The sequence below is a fragment of the Salminus brasiliensis genome, chromosome 13 (assembly GCF_030463535.1).
Source record: "Salminus brasiliensis chromosome 13, fSalBra1.hap2, whole genome shotgun sequence".
NCBI lineage: Eukaryota > Metazoa > Chordata > Actinopteri > Characiformes > Bryconidae > Salminus > Salminus brasiliensis.
Window position 1 is genome coordinate 11,166,342 of NC_132890.1, and position 17,193 is coordinate 11,183,534.

At 38.7% G+C, this 17,193-nt stretch overlaps 1 protein-coding gene across 3 annotated transcripts in view; it reads right to left on the reverse strand.

Annotated features, from left to right (window-relative positions):
• Nucleotides 1-15,757, reverse strand: part of megf11 (multiple EGF-like-domains 11) — a 166,173-nt gene extending 150,416 nt beyond the window's left edge. For all 3 annotated transcript variants that reach the window (XM_072695534.1, XM_072695535.1, XM_072695532.1), the window contains exon 1: nucleotides 15,514-15,757. The gene's annotated coding sequence lies outside the window, so the exon portion shown is untranslated. The remainder of the gene's footprint in view (nucleotides 1-15,513) is intronic.
• Nucleotides 15,758-17,193: the final 1,436 nt, after the last annotated feature.

Sequence of the window (17,193 nt, forward strand, 5' to 3'; positions counted from 1 at the left end):
ATGTCTCTAAACACCACACAAAACACTGAGGTGTTCCCGAAAATGAGTCTCATCATTAGAAACAGAGTAAAGTGATTATGTTTTCTTCTGGTAATATATTATATATTATATAGTTTTAGCCTTTTACTTCTTCATGCTTCATTATCTATGAAAATGAAGACAAACATTACTGAGCCAATGTCCACCCTTCGTCATTTAATGTCTAATGTCCAGGCAAAAAGTTCGTTTTCAGCATTAAAAATGTAATTGCTGTCAAAGTTAACGCGTTAATGCACACGGTTAATCTGCAAACTTTAATGTGTTATTGTAAATTAATCATCTTGCCAAGTTTGCCCTAACTTCCCCCTGTTGGTCACTATCTTTACAGAGCCTAGTGACGTATTAGTCAAGTCAAGTCAAGAGGCTTTATTATCTTTATAAAAAAAAAAAAAGTTGCTGAAGCATTTTCTCTATTAAAATTTCTGTCTGAGCTTCGTTGGGTTCGTTGGCTAAAGTTCTCAAAACTACACTGAGATATTATTAAAAAAACTTCCTTGATTCCTTGAGCCAGTTTATTAGACACACCGCAAATTTATTTGTTCGCCTGCCCAAATACTAAATGTTGAGGTCTGGACCATGGCATGGTGAGTCCACTGTTTTGAGAACACCCGCAGCTTCAGCACTTTATATCTCTTTTACATGACTTAAATCTGGCAGTTCTTCTTTACATTGTGTCAACATTTCATGATCAGTGGACTAATAGGAATAATTCAAAACTACTTGGAATAAAATGGTTTTACAGTCATTAATATTCAGTTAAAAAGTTGTTTTCCTTCTCCTGTAAAGATAAGACAATTTGGAGATACAAGGTTCAAGAGTGACAGCAATGATTTTCAAAAGTTCTACTTTGTTGCCCGTTTAATTTTCTCAGTAAGGAATTCTTGCATGGTTGTTATGTGTCTCGCTTTCTTTAAATGTTTCAATAATTTATATATGTGGAAGAGAAGAGGAGCTTCTGTGATTATGATGGTTGTTGTAAATCTTTAGAGAAAATCTGTATTTACTATGGCATAGTTGTATAATGAGTTCAGTAATGAAAGTGACATACTGTGAACCTCAAACAAAAGAATCGTGCTTTTATTATAGCCAAGAATAATTGTCACTTTTTAAGGTTATTAATTTCATAACACTGGCACTTGCCAGCAGCTAAAATAAAACTTTGGTCTAATGCACAAAGCACAGTCCGACATTTACCAGTGACCGCTTGCCCTTTGAAGATATCACACAAAATGTGTGATGATTTAGAAAAATTGGTAGAAAGAACAAAATGTTCTGATCATTAAATCACGCGAATGCTTTCTGGGTGATGACAGTTCAGTAGTTTGAAGAACTGGCCATGACTCAAGTGGTCATGAGTTCAGTCCAAATAGATGTCGGCTGCCAATATGCCTTTTGGCTACTGTAAATCACCATGGCCAAGTGACAAAATATAATCTTAATTCCTCAGTATAATTTACTGCGGTAATTAATCAGACCATTATCCCCAAATTTAGCCTTAGAGGTTAGTTAACTATGAAGCCCACTACAGAACTGTTTTCTTTTACAGACCATTACAAAATGAAGAGGATATCAGTATGCAAGATAGAAAAAAGAACATATGAGCACAATCGGGCATCTGTCAAGACGGCTAACAACTACCACTAAATGAGAACTTCTGCTGCTCTAAAAGTCCAAATGAAAAAGACAAGCATGCAGTGTGACCAGTCCCGTCAAAACATCAAAAGAGTGTCAATGACAAAATAATAGTCCCCACAAACAAGAAACCATCAAATGCATTCACATACTATCAGATTTCCACCAGCACTTTAAATGGATCATTAAAAAAGTCAGCATAGAACCACCCAGATTATAGCAAAGGACACACCAGCAAGATGAGGACAGCAGATACACAACTGAGGGGTAGCTTACAGTATAGTTTATCAGTGCTTCTGCAGAGGTCACTGTGTTCAATACCCACAGGAGCACTGGTCTCTCAAGTACGCAAACAATTAAAACCATATTAAAACCAGCAAAATACTGTGGATTCCCAGTATTAAATTTTATATTTTTCTCCAAGGATTTGTTCTTTTGAATATAGTCTGAGAAATAATGCTTCACTGCACTTTTAGTTACTCAAGGGGAATATGGGAAGCAACCACTTCTATATATTTTGGTGGTGGAAAATGTAAGAAATAAAGAAGTACTGAAAGTAAGCTCTAGCCCAAACAACATTTTACAGGTTTCTATCACCTGTTCATGTGTCTGAACATGTACCAGAATACTTGTTCTCACAGCCACATATAAACAACAAAAAACTCTTCATAATGAACCATAAGTCAGTCATACTGACCTTAATTAACTGTAAGGGGCAAGTGGGTTTGAGATAAGAAGGTCACTGGTTTGAATTGGGGGTGGGGGAGCAAAAGCTGTCTCCTCCCTCAACCCACAGCAGAAGTGCCCTTGAGCAAGGCACCTAACCCAACTGAAGGTGGCTGCCCACCACTCCGGGTGTGTGTGTGCTCACTGCACTAGTGCACTAGTGGACTAGTGTGTGTGTGGTCTCTATCACAGATGGGTCAAATGCAGAGGACACATTTCTTGATATTAATAATGCACCCTGTGTATCGAAGATCAGAGTAAAATAAATACTGGGCAGATATATTCTGCCTCTGGTCAATCTGTCATGGAAATTGAGAACAGTGTGAATTTTACTTTTGTATCAAATGGCAAAACCTTTGCAATGTGCACATTGCAGTGGCAATGCTAAAAACATATATAGTGCATTTCCAAATACAAAATACATAAATAAGTGATCTTGATAAATGTGATCTTAATATCAGTATGACAAATTATTAAACACTCCCATGCCTTATTTTTCTCTTTTATGTCTTTAAACCAGTCACTGCCTATGCTCCTTCTGGTCCATACTTGTCCAACCCATGAAAAAATCAGCAGGCAGGCAGTGTAAGCTGCAGAAAAAGGAGTCACAAAACATCTTAACCAGTGTTTCACAGCAGTGACAGACAGGGACAGTGATGCAATAATCTATTCTAATCAGAAAGTTTCAGTAGCCTACAACTGCTTCCAAAACAGATATGTTTCAACAGTCTTTTATGAAGCATCGCTCAAAAGGCTTTATTACTTAACGTCACAGTAAAACTGATATCAGAGCACATTTTCGTCCTTAACATGATAAAGTTCAAAGTGAAACGTGGCGTGTGAGCAGGAAATTATTGTGGGAGGAACATGATTTTATCTATCGGGATTTGCCTAGATGGCGAAAGCAGAAATTTAAAACAAATGTGGAGTTTGAACTGGACAGATTTCTAGCCTGACATTAGTCAACCGAGCTACTGCAATCTGCAGTCAACCGAATACAAGTAACCTGTTTCCTGCAACACCACACCTACAAATATCGGTTTTGTTGCTACATTGTTGTACTAATTAATTTGTCAGGAACAGCACCCAGAATTAGCTCCAAATGTTGTTCCTTTCCCTATAGCCAGTCATCTGGCATTTCCTTTCCCTATACAGGTCATCTAAAATTATGCCTGTTAAAAATAAAAGTTAAATTCTAAAATTCTTTTTTGATGGTTCTTTCATGTCTTTGTCTTTTCCTATTCCTTTCCTATCATGTTTCCTATTTTAATTAGCATACACACATTCCACACTGAATGGGTAAAGGCAGAACTAGGTTACCGTGATTACACAAGTGGACAAAATTGTTCGTACCCCCTCTGTAAAAAAAAGAAAAACCCACAATGGTCACAGAAATAACTTGAATCTGACAAACGTAATAATAAATAAAAATGCTATGAAAATAAACCAATGAAAGTCAGACATTGCTTTTCAACCATGCTTCAAAATAATTATTCAGAAAATAAACTCATGAAACAGGCCTGGACAGAAATGATGGTACCCTAATATTTTGTTGCCCAACCTTTTGAGGCAATCACTGCAATTTCAGCAGGTATTTTGGCCCACTCCTCATGAGCAAACTGCTCCAGTTGTCTCAGGTTTGAAGGGTGCCTTTTCAAGACGGCATGTTTCAGCTCCTTCCAAAGATGCTCAGTAGGATTTAGGCCAGGGCTCATAAAAGGCCACTTCAGAATAGGCCCTCTTAGCCATTCTAGGGTGTTTTTAGTTGTGTGTTTTGGGTCATTATCCTGTTTCAAGATGTGTACGCTATTTCTTGTTTTTCATTTTTAACTTCACCCACAAGCAGAAAATGTGATTCATGCATGGATTCCACCAAAAAGAATTACAAAAAACCAACAATTATATATTTGTCAAAAATAATTATGCCACTTTTTAAAATTCATTTCTCTTGTAGCATTTTTACCTTAAAGCTCCTGGGAACAAATTTAGATCACATTTAGTCACCTCCCGTTCGTCCTGTCACCCATCCACTAAACTCTGTGATGAAGCAGAAATGTGATGGGCACTGGGTGTGAGGGACAGCGAGGTGCGCGGAGCAACCATGACTTGAGTTTTAACTTAGCTTTAGTTTTCCAAGTTGCTTAGACCTGCTGTTGTGTTTGCCTTGTGTTTAACTTGTCAGGGGTATGCTGACGTAAACCTGACCCACTTTTAGGACTGCCCATTCCACGTTGAGAGAAGAGTGATACTGGTGAACATTTATTAGTCTTAGGAAATGCGAAAAGACATACTTTGTATATTTAAAAAGTAAATTAATAAAGTATATGAATCTTTGTTTCAGTAACTGGTGTAACCTCCTGCAATTACTTGAAACATTTCCTGTGACTGGTGATCAGTTTTTGCATTGGGTTGAGGAAATTTTGGCCCATTACTGCTTCAGCTCAGTGGGCGTCCTTGCATGAACTGCTTTTTATTGGGTTAAGGTCTGGACTTTGCCTTTTAAAATGTTACATTTCTTCTGCATTAACCATTTCTTTGTTAGCTTATTCCTGTGCTTAGGGTTGATGTCTTTCTGCATAAAACACTAATGTTTAAGCTTTAGTTCAAGGGAGGATATCCTGACATTCTCCTGAAGAATTTGCTGATACAATCCAGAATTCACAGAACCCTTAATAATGACAAGCCGTCCTGGTGCCAAGGTAGCAAAGCAGCCCTAAACCATTACACTGCAACCCTCATGTTTCATGGTTGGCATTAGCTTTATATGTTTGAATGCAGTCTTCCAATAGGTTTCTGGCTTTATTACATGATTTTGAACAATCTTCACATAAGCAGTGGTCTTTTTGGAGAGTAGTGGCTTCTTTCTTGCTGTCTTGCAAACCTTTTTGTTCAATGCTTGCCTGGTGGTGGACACATGGACATTGATATACAAGAGCCCGAAGGCCCTTTCATGGGGTTTTCTGCAAGCTTGCTGGAGAACCACTCCTTGGTGTTAATAACATGTTTAAAATGATTTTGAATCAAAAGGACTTTGATGTGAAGTCCCAAGATTATTTTCTTTAAACATGGGAGGGCCTATTATACACACATATGGTCACCAAGCTCCTTTCTACTAAACCTGACTGCAATTACCTCTTTAAATGAACTCAGACTAGGGATTTATATAATTTTTGCTGGTTTAGACAGCAGAGTACAGAGTACAGTACAGAGTAGAGTACAAATCGTCTAACCAAATCCAAAGATTTTGGCTTTGGTCAAATTTGTCTCCTTACATATTTTCACCATAATACAATTTCTCTGTACTTTTACACCCCTTCCTGTAGCAACACAGATCAAATGTAAAAATCTCGTCCTTGCTTCCCAAGCCTTGAAGGCCTCAGTCCCACACTGCCTCTTAACCATGACTCAGTACTGCAACTCAAATCCTCAACTGGAGGGCGCCTGGCATCTGCTACTAAGATTTGAACACACTTGATAAACACAATCTCACTGTTTTTGTGTCCTTGGTCCCTCAGTGGTAGAACAAGCATTTCTCTTAGGTTCATACTGCCCCATATCTGAACTTCCTCATGGTCTTAAGGGGAGCCTCCTCAGACGGGTCCTTGGCCAACTCTATGATTTATGAATCTTTCAGAGCAATGCAGTCTGTCAAAAGTTTGGAGATGGCTAGTTTTTTAAGTTGTTTTTAAGAAGTTAGCAAATTTAGATGTTGGTTTGCAAGGCTTTAACATATTGAAGAGTAACAAAGTTTATTTGGAGGAAAATAATATAATGTGTCTATATGACATGACAGTACTACCTTTGAAATAATGACACATATTTAATAGCTTTGCAATAATGTGATCAGAAATCTTTCCGCTGTTTAAAACATCTTTGGGGTGAAGAATTTTCTGTTTCTTGACAGAAAAGGACCTGAACAGTGCAAAATATTAGTACACTGGATTTTAGGTTTAGGTTAACAAAACCTGCAACTTAGAACTATTTTTCTATCGATTAATCTATCGACTATTATATTGATTAGATGATGAATCTAAACGATTCGATTTTCCTCCAAAAAATTGATTTGAGCATTTTTAATTGCTTTTATTTTGACACCAATAAATAAAAGTGTAAACTGGGAATATATCAAATAAACAGAAAGCACAGAAGCCCAGATTCTAGCCTTAGCAATTTATCTTTCTTCTGTATTCTCTGGGCCATCTAAGGTAGTGGGTACAAGAATTTATAGTTTTTAAGAGTGCATTTAGTGGCTACAAGAACAACAGATTCTAAATAGCTTCCCTACAAAGGATAAACAAGAATGAATAGACAACAGGGGTTTTGCCGTTTTTGGCAGTCCATCATTTAGAATAGTGCCTGTGTGTTGTCTTCTCAGCTGATAGTGCTGCTGTGGTATGCTATTGAGGACATCAGATAAGTAGGCCGAACCGATCCTTTCACTTTAATTTGTTGGTGTAAGACTGCACTAAATGTGCAAATAAAAAATGACAAATGGCAATTTAGTTTAAAGGGGCACATATTTGTCACTGTACAGCGAAATGTGTCCTCTGCATTTAACCCATCTGGTAGTGAACACACACTCACACATGCATTAGGGGCAGTGAGTACACACACACACACCCAGAGCGGTGGGCAGCCAACTCCAGCACCCGGGGAGCAGAGAGGGTAAAGGGCCTTGCTCAAGGGCCCAACAGTGGCAGCTTGCCGAGCCCGGGAATCGAACCCACAACCCTGTTATCGATATCTGTTATCGATATCCCGGTGTTCTAAACGCTGAGCCAACACTGCCCATTTATATCTTTGCCCATTTATATCACTGTACATTTATATCTTTGTGTTAATTTGTCATATTATATAAAGTAATGTTTAAGTCAATCCTGATGTCTTAAGTCCCTCCCATAAATTCAGCAATAGTATCGGACTGGTATCGGGTATCGTCTGAGTTTATGTATCATATAGAAACTGAAAAGGCCGGATCGGTGCATCCCTAATATATATATTATATATATATATATATTGACATTACTTTGAGACGTGCTCATTTAAAACTCTTACAGGCCTTACAGTAAAAGAAGTCAAAGAAAGGATACATTCCTTAATATAACCGTATCATGTCAGCCTTACCGGTAAATATCATGACAGAAGTTATGATATTTTAATGTCAAAACATTTTATGCTACATGCTAACTGAAAGCCGTAAGATCAAACATTAGAGTACCTGTTATGAGAGTTACTAGGACACACCTTTGTCTTTTTCAACATTTATAAATATGTAGACATCTAACAGCAATGGTTTCTTTCTTGCACACTTCCCATGGAAATCAATCTCTTCCTTGTGGTAGATGCATGTACTTTGACATCAACTGTGGCAAGATATTTTAGGATTTTTAGAGACTATGCATCTTGGGTCTGCTCTAGGACAGAATTTGCTAGGACGGTCTGACCTGGTCATACTAGCAGTATTAAACATTCTCTACTAGTAAATTATTTTCTGAAGAGTGGAACGGCTGATTCCTAATTGTTCAGAGATCTTTTTAAATCCCTTCCCAGACTCATTTGCATGTACAACCTTCTTTCTGAAGGCCTCAGAGAGCTCTTAGGATCTTGCCTTGGTGGTACTACTCACTTCAAAAAACACAAGCAAACCAAACTAAATGTTTGAGGTTTAAAGAAAATCTTCAATAACACAGTTCTAATCTGCTAATAATGATATTATATGTTATATAATTATTTCATTATATTTTACACATTATGTCACCTCAATCTCATAATATTGTTCAAATGAAGATTAGATATCCATATGTTGACAAAGACAAAGGTCTTCATTGGGTGCCCTAGTGTTTTCACATAAATGTAAGCTACCATTCATGACATGTTAATGGCATGGTAATGTCAAACTTATGTAGAGTTCAAGTAAAATGTTGCCAACAAGCCTTAGAGGTATGCTCTACAATCCTACATTGTTATTTTAACAAGCTATTTTACATACATCATTAAAACTCCATAACAAATTATCAGTCGTTAAGTCTGACCTTGCTGACTGATGTTTGCCCTGTCATTTAGCTGCTGTTTCTGTAGAGCTTTTGTTGAGCTTTGAAAGCCCCCTAGGTCAAATCTGTAAAGATTCTTTGAATTTTTACATTAGTATAAACATCTGACTGCATTATTGCTGAGTGATACTGCAGTTACAATCTGTAATTGAATACATTTTGTGTTGTAACATGCACATCCATCAAGGTTTTGCAGGACCTCAAGTTCAGCTTTTTCATTAGCATTTTCTAATGCAGTTGCCATGGCTCCAGGGCATTTGGTCAGTGCACTTTGTTCAATGCGCTTTTACTAAAATAACATCTGTCAGTCAGCTCGTTGGAAAAAATGGCTTAATTTGCAGAATAAAGGTCAGGGTTTGCTGTTTCATTTAGGGTCTCTGATGGAGAACTGTTTACTGGGAGACCAAGCGCCATTCCACATTTCTTATGTCTCTTTCCATTATCCATACAAAACACATATTGTGTGGATGTCTGAATGTGATTCTGGTGGTATTTATCATACCATATCATGTATCAACCTCATACAATGTATCGAATCCATTGCAGCATAGTTTACCTGTTTATTGCATCCAAGAAAGTGTGTCATGGGGTTTGGTCCGTCGTTCAGCTTCATCCCATTCAAAAATGAAATACCATCATGAGAGGGAATACGAATATGCAGCAAGCCTTTGCTCAGAATTCAGCAGCTTCACATCTGAAACTCCGGATCAATCTGATCGTCAATAATAAATATTCCATAAACATAATAAAGCAGCCTCAAGATGTGAAACAGCTTGATTCTAATTTCATGTGGCCACTTCAGTTTAATAAAGGGTTCTTTCCCATTCTATGTGTTCACATTTTCATCAATCATTTATTAATTTGCTTCAGAAAGGCGAGTAATTTCAGCGACTCAGAGACAACTCAATATTATTTGACACTCTCATAACTTGATGACAGTTGAGCACTTTTTTTATGTCAAAATACACCAATTCAAAATCCACATCTTTAATAGGTCTAATACACTTAAAGCGAGGTATCTTGTGTGCCCTCATCTAAATTCCCCTCACATCCGTTCCTCTTACAGTGAGCTCACAGGCAGTAATTATGACATTTAAAGGGTGATAAATCTGCAAAGCTACATAGCATTAGCACAGATGTAATTTACGGCACCATGAGCAAACACTGAAGCACCACGGTTCTTCCACTGTCAGGACATGTCTCTCAGCCTGCATGGACGCATCCAAATGCTCTCTCTCTCTCTCACCCTTTCTCTCTCTCCCATTACTGGTGCTTTAAAAGGCACTCCATCCAATAATTAGTCCATCCTAAATCAAGGGTTACAGTTAATCAGACATAAGGTTTACAAGCACTAGATACAAAAGACAAACAAGAACACCATGTTTCTAAGGATGGAGGATGAGGCCTAAAATGAGTCAAAGAAACTTTTTTCACAAATTGTGTAAAAGACTACACCTATCACATACAGTGCTGTTAAAAATAATCATTGCCCCTTCCAAATTCATTCACTGTTGTATACACTAATCAGCCATCACATAACACTGCTGACAGGTGAAGGGAAAAACATTGATTATCTTCATCTACAGTGACATCTGTCAAGGGCTGGATATATTAGGCAGCAAGTGGACAGTCAGTTCTTGTAGGTGGTTTGTAGAAAGAAAAAGAAATGGGCAAGAGCCAAATTGAGATAGTAAGACAAAGTGTCAGAGCATCTCCAAAACATCAGTCAGGTCTTGTGGAGGTTTTTCTAGTATGCAGTGGTCAGTACCTACCAAAAGTGGTCCAAAAAAAGACAACCAGCAACTGGCAACAGGCTCATGGGCACCAAAAGCTCATTGATGCGATGCATGAGGCCCCACTTCACATCTTACAGGTCTTAAAGAATCTGTTGCTACCGTCTTCGAAGTCCATACCTCAAATGATCAGATCTGTTGTGGCAGCACGAAGAGGGCCCTATTCAATATTACATATGTGGTGTTAATGTTATGGTCTGACCTGTGTATTTGCATATTAAAATGCTTCGGATCATCCAACTAATTTTAATACAGAAAAAAGGACAACATAAGTAAACACACAACACAGTTTTTAAATGAACATTCCATTTTTTGAAGCTAAGGATTTGTTCAATCCTGAATCACCCATGTGAAAAAGTGATTGCCTCTATCCTAAAACAATCGGTATTCACTAGGTGCTGGTTTGGATGTTATGTGTGAAGACACATAAGTGAGGAGAAAGCGGAGGGTGAAGTTATTCAACAACAATAGGAATGGCTAAAAGAAAGTTCCCTGGTTTGTTTGGACCAAAGAAACTGGAGGAACATTTAGTTTTGGCAGGAGAACTAAGACCTTTTTGATGTGTCTGTATCCATTTTCTGTTCCATATTATTGTGTCTTGCGCATGGCATTGCATTCGCGTGTTTCTGTGACAAAACATGTTTTTGGAGAGCTGTTGGATTTTGGGTGAAAGATTGTGTCATTTGTGACCCTGTGACACTGACCACGACTAAAAGACCACTAGAAGATTCCTGATTACAAGTTGTGCAGTGTGAAGAGCATATTGATGTGACAATGCTGAAAGCCATGTAGTGTGTATATGGCATTAACCAAATTCAATTGGCAAATGGGTTCAATCCACATGCTGCCAGACCTGTTTAACAGAAACATCACTAATGGAAGCAAAAATGGCATCTAAAAGAGTAGCAGGTTTCAAAGCACTGCTGACCAAAAAGAACACCAAGGCTTGTTTTACACAGAAGCCCCCCAGGACTTTCTTGTGGTAACATTCTGTGGACTGGTGATTTAAAGGTGGAACTTTTGAGGAATGTTGTCTTCTTATCATATATCTTATCTTATTCACTTTTTCACAACACAAAATGGCCACCCTCAAACCCCACCATATGTGCCCATTATCACTGCTCTCCAAATACTTCCCATATTTTGTAACTTGCCTCAAAACTAATTTCTTTATTTCATGTATTTTCACGCAGAGGGTCACAAGGTGTTCATTTAATTACTGTGCTGTACTGTACGTTTAATTTTGGCACAATTGTCACATTTAATATCATCATACAGATAAGCATTATTGGCCTTCCTTCTTTTGTTTACGCTAACAAAAGGACGCCGCCTATTTGCAATGACGCGAGAATGCGAGCACAGAATCCAAATGAGTCCGTAATTAGAAAACGATGTCTTTGCACCAAATTGCCTCCACCGTTACCTAACTAATTGAAATGAGCCTCATCAGTTGTGAACATCTTCGAATCTGAATATTTTATAAACATACAAATGCAAGCCATAAATTCAAATCTGAATCCGAACTTATTATTCCGAGCAAAGCAGCACAGTTCAGCATGCCAATACATTCTGTCCTTGGGAATTCAAACAACTGTCAGCACTGCGCAGCCAGTGCTCCTTCATTAATCAACACTAATTAAGTGTATTGATTGAGGCGAACATCAGGATTTCCAGCTGAAAGGGTTTACTAGAGTGTGCAACATTACTGCAAACATTACAGCCAGTGGCACGGCCCCTAAAGAGAACACCACTGAGAACGTCACACCGCCCCATAGATCCAACCGCACGTTTTTTTGAGGAACGCTCTGAAAATTAAACCAAAAATGGGCCTGCTTCCCTCTCATTAAGTGCTGTCAGACTAAATCAGATCTGGACCTGTGCTGAACAGAGGTGAATACTCACTCAGTCACTGGCTGTTTGGAGGCTCCTCATACACAAACACATGCACACATACACAAACACTGGATCAACAACAACATCACAGCGCCCGGCAAGTGGCGCATCAAGGTCATGCTTAGCTGAGAGAGCGGGGTCAAGCATTTACAAAACATTCACATCCAGCATAAATGCCCATGTCTGTACAAGCCATTATAATTAATATTTGTCCTGAGGCGGTCTGCAGTCTCAAAGCAGATGTAAACATAAGTGATCGTTTATATCGGGGATGCACAATAAAATCTGAACATATTGGTATTGGCAGATTTTTAAGACCGATATCTGATGATCTACCCATTGAACTCGGAAAGATCATAATGTTTAAAATATCTGCATCAGGCATCTGGAGATATGAAAAATATGAAATGTGAAAAACACACCCAATGAAAACTTTTTTTTTCAATTATAAATTCTTATAAACTATTGATGTCAAAAACATTTAAGATTCATCTGTCCCATGCACACTGCTCCAGAAGTCCAGAAGATTCTTGTCTAGGTGTTCTCAGCCAAACTCTTGCTCATGTTTTTTTTTTGACAGCAAGGGTTTCCTCCTTGCACAACTCCCATAAAAATCAAACTTGTGCAGTCCCTGATGGTAGATGCTGTACTCTGTTTTCTGCTGTGGCAAGAGCTACCTGTAGGTCCTGTGATGATATTTTAGGATTGCTGGAGACTTTTTTACGCACCTTGAGGTCTGCTCTTGCGTTGAATTTGCTAAGACGACCTGGCCTAGCCATGTTTATCATTTTTATATTTTACATGTTTTATATTTAAGCATTTTAAATGTTTATAATTTTTGCAGACAGTGGAACTGCTGATATCTAAATGATTCTCTTTAAATCTCTTCTCAGCCTCAAATACCTCAACAAAGGTTTTCATGGGGTGTCCTAATTTTTGTGTGACGATGTATGTGAACAATACCAATTATCAGCAGCAGCTATACTGACACATCCATAATTCAGACCTACTTAGCACAGTACCTAGCCTACAAAGTACAAAGTTCACAATTTAACTTTTGTAAGGAACAACTCTATTACACCCCTGAAACCCCTGAGAGACCATTTAAGAGAACAACATAAATATTGCACATACACACACACACACACACACACACAGGTACTCCCCCAAATAAATAGAGGAGAAAAAAGTAATGCATTTGCATTGATCTTTGGGCTGCTTTGAGGGAATAACCAGTCACTTCAAAGAACAAACAGCCGGCAACTAATGAACATCTTCTCAAGAACAGAGCTGTTTAATTAGACTAAAAGCTCGGGACTGCAAACAAAAGCTGCATTACTGTATTGGCAAAGTGCAGTTATGACAGTTACGACTTTTTGACGGATTGCTGTAGGGCTGAGTAGGCTACTAACCGATGCGAGGCAATGTGCCCTAGACTGTGCTGCAAAACAGCGGGGTCCAAATCTGGACAATTAACCTCAACAAGAGGTTATAACACTGTGGCGTTGTCGTTAATGTCCTGAGAATCAGGAGTTGTAACATCAACCTGAACAACCTGAATAGACGTTTTTACAATGTCTCAAGATTGCAAGTGGACTGTAAACAAGGAGTAATGGCACCATGCTAATAACAAACCTTGCAGTCTTATGACGATAGTGAAAGATCTAAAGTTTTAGACTGTCTTCAAATCTAAAGGCAGCAATGAAATCCTGAGCATAAAAACAAAAAATGCTGATTATCGCTGCGTCTGAAGCACCAACTAAGCAGAAGAACTGGAGTTCGGAGTAATCAATACAGAGGCAGTGATCAGTTCCCAAGGGCGCTCATATATTCAGCCACAGAGAATGGGCCTGATACGGCCCATTCTTCAAGTCTTCAACACATATCCGAATAAAACACATATCCGGAATAAAAATATATTAAAATATATTCATTTTAAAAGTCCACAATTATAAATGAGACAATAAAAGATTGAGTGTTTTAGTCAGGTGGGAAAGTTCTTGTGGTTTGGTAGATTCTGCTTTCTTTCTACACAGAGCCACAGCAATACTGGCATGTTGCCGATGCCTTGCTCAATAGAGCCATCTAGTGAGATACAACTGCCATTGCGTGATAAGGAAACTTCCTAAAGGAAGTAAGGGAAGATAAATAAACGGTCAGATCCACAAGCCTACATCTGCTATTTCTGTTGCCTCACAATTATGTCAAATATGTCAGAACCCTGTGGTTGGGCCATGAATGCAGACTGATCACAGACAGCTCTATATATATATATATATATATATATATATATATATATATATATATATATATATTAGGACAGAGAGAACATGATGATGTTTTGGGAATGCAAATAAACAAACTAAACACGATTTTATTTAAGAATACACATATAAATCCACCAAAGCAAAGTCTAAAACACACTAACAATAGCTCAGACTTAATGACAATAGAAGAGATCATATGCCCTAACTAACACGCAATACCTCCTTAGCAAGGCTACTTATCAGCACACAGAGTAGCCTATTTAAATAGGCTCGTGCGTTTGGCTCAGTTAAGAGGAAACATCTGTACTGTGAGCAGCAGCAGTCTTTATTGCCTATTAAATTAGGGCAGCTCTTCATCACTAAACTGGAGATCGATAGAGGCAGTAATCACAAACAGTCACAGCAGCGGAGGCTGGATTCAAGCGAGTGTGATTAAATGAACACATGGCTTATTAAAAATGAACTGAAACCAACTGACTAATCCAGGGGTTCCTAATCGTTAGGTCTGTTCGCTTAGCTGTTATTGTAACTCATGGGGAATGACCGGTATTGGCTGTTTTCTAATAATAATAATAATAATAATAATAATAGTGTACATGTGTAGCAGCAAGCAGTCCCACTGGGAGAGCACGTTCTCCCACTGGGAGTAACCTGATAGAGACACCTCATACCAGACCATGTCAACATTCAGTCCAGTGGGAGGCATGCGCTTAGTCTTCATCCCATAGCCTCTGTAATTTCTGTAATTTAGCTCACATGAAGACGTGAAGATGACACAGCGACAGTTAGCCTGTTTTGTGCTTTGTCTAAGTGGCTAATATATATTTTATATTATATATATATATATATATATTAGCACAGAGAAGGTCGACATTTTCAATCTCCACTGTTACAAACCTGAAGCCTTTAAAGTCATGCAACAACATGCTCGACTCGGCTCGAGCGTCTGACAGACAGCGGACCGATACCAAACAAACTCCCCCAAACTCTACTTCTCAAGTATTAAGGTATTTTATGCAAACTAAGAAATGATGTGAACGATTTGAACGATGTAATTCTCATTTCTAAACATTTTAAATCGCTTTAATTGCAGAATTTAACCGCGTAGCCTACCTCAATATCGCCTGCTCCTGCTTTCCTCCCTCTTCTCTCTTCCCCCTTTAGTCTTCGCCACTGGAATATTACTCTCCACTTTCTCTCTCATCCATCGTCCGTCTCTCGGGGTTCAGAGCACTAAATCAGTCTTAAATGGGGGGGTTTCGCTGAGTACAGCAGACGCCGGCCGTATCGGTCCTCAGTCCGTGTCGGGGAGACTCGAGTAAACCTCGGTTCTGCCTCCAGTCGCCCCTCCGTCGCTCTTGCAGCCTCGCGCTGCTCTCCGCCTGAAGCGCGCGGCCTCGTTTTAAACTCACGTGACGTCACACGCCGCGCGTGCCCGGCGATGAGCGAGGTCCGCTGGTTCTGCGAAACGCGCGCGACTCGACGTCAATCAGTCAGGGGTGGACGAAACTAGCAGTTTTCGGTCGATTCGGTAATAATAATAATAATAATAATATTTGTTCATGTGCATGTCCGAGGATGCTGATTCATAATCATATATAAAGCTGGGACAACATCTAGCTGTTCTTCACATCTGACAGATGTCCTTGACATTGTGTCAAATTGTATAGAAACAGAAAGTCTCCAATATTACTTTCATAATGATTTAATATAAATTAAATAATTGAAAGGTTTTAATAATATATTTGAATTATTTATTTATTAACTACTTCTTTTTTCCATTGAAAGCTAGTATTTGTTTTAAGTTACAAGGTTATGATCCCACAATTTATTTCTGTTGTACTAAAGTTGTACTAAAATCTATATAATGCAGCTGTGCAGCATCACATACATGTTCTGTGCATCCAAAGCATCAAATATCTATGATACTGATATTGTTTCTGAATGATATCAGTATCAGCAGATAATTTCTTAAAAATGTATTTGCATCTATAATTTATAAATGTTCATGCATCAGCATCAATATCTGCATGGGTAGATATCTACATGAAAAAATCAGATATGCAACTGTCTGCGCCTGTATGTGTGTGTGAGTGTGTGTACGAGAGCAGCATAATCATTCCTGTTCATTTGCCACATCTTTTTTTTCCACTTATTCAGCATCAAAGACACACGCTGTCAAACAAGCTTAGGGAAAAACTTGTTATTGACATTTACGTGTAAAGATCGACACTCAAAAGGAAAAGTCAGAATGAGAAGTAGGCCTATCGATTCATCTGTATTGACCCCCCCCACCCCCCCACCCCCCTCGTCCCATCTGTAGGTTTAGCAGGTTTTTACAGAATGTTTCAGAAATCGTCCTGTCATCCTCTACCTGACCCTCAAATCAGGGGGTTCCCATCAATTTCTGAGTTCTTGTTGATGTCCAGTATAATTCATGTACATACACTGATCAGCTATAACACTACAAACCACCTGTTTAAGTAGGACCCCCTCGTGCCACCAAAACAGCTCTGACCTACCATGGCATGGACTCCACAATACCTAAGAGGATGCCCTCTATCTGATGTCCAGATGTTAGCAGGATCTTTCAAATCTGGTTAGCTTCAAGGTAAGACTTTTGTGGATAGAATCAATGACCCTGCCACCCATTCACTGGTTGTCCTTCCTTGGAGCTTTTTTAGTAGGTACTAACTACTGCAGTGCAAGACCTGCCGTTTTGGATATGTGCTGACCCAGTGGTGTAGGCCAATATAATTTGCATCTTGTCAAGGTCACTGAGATCCTAATGCT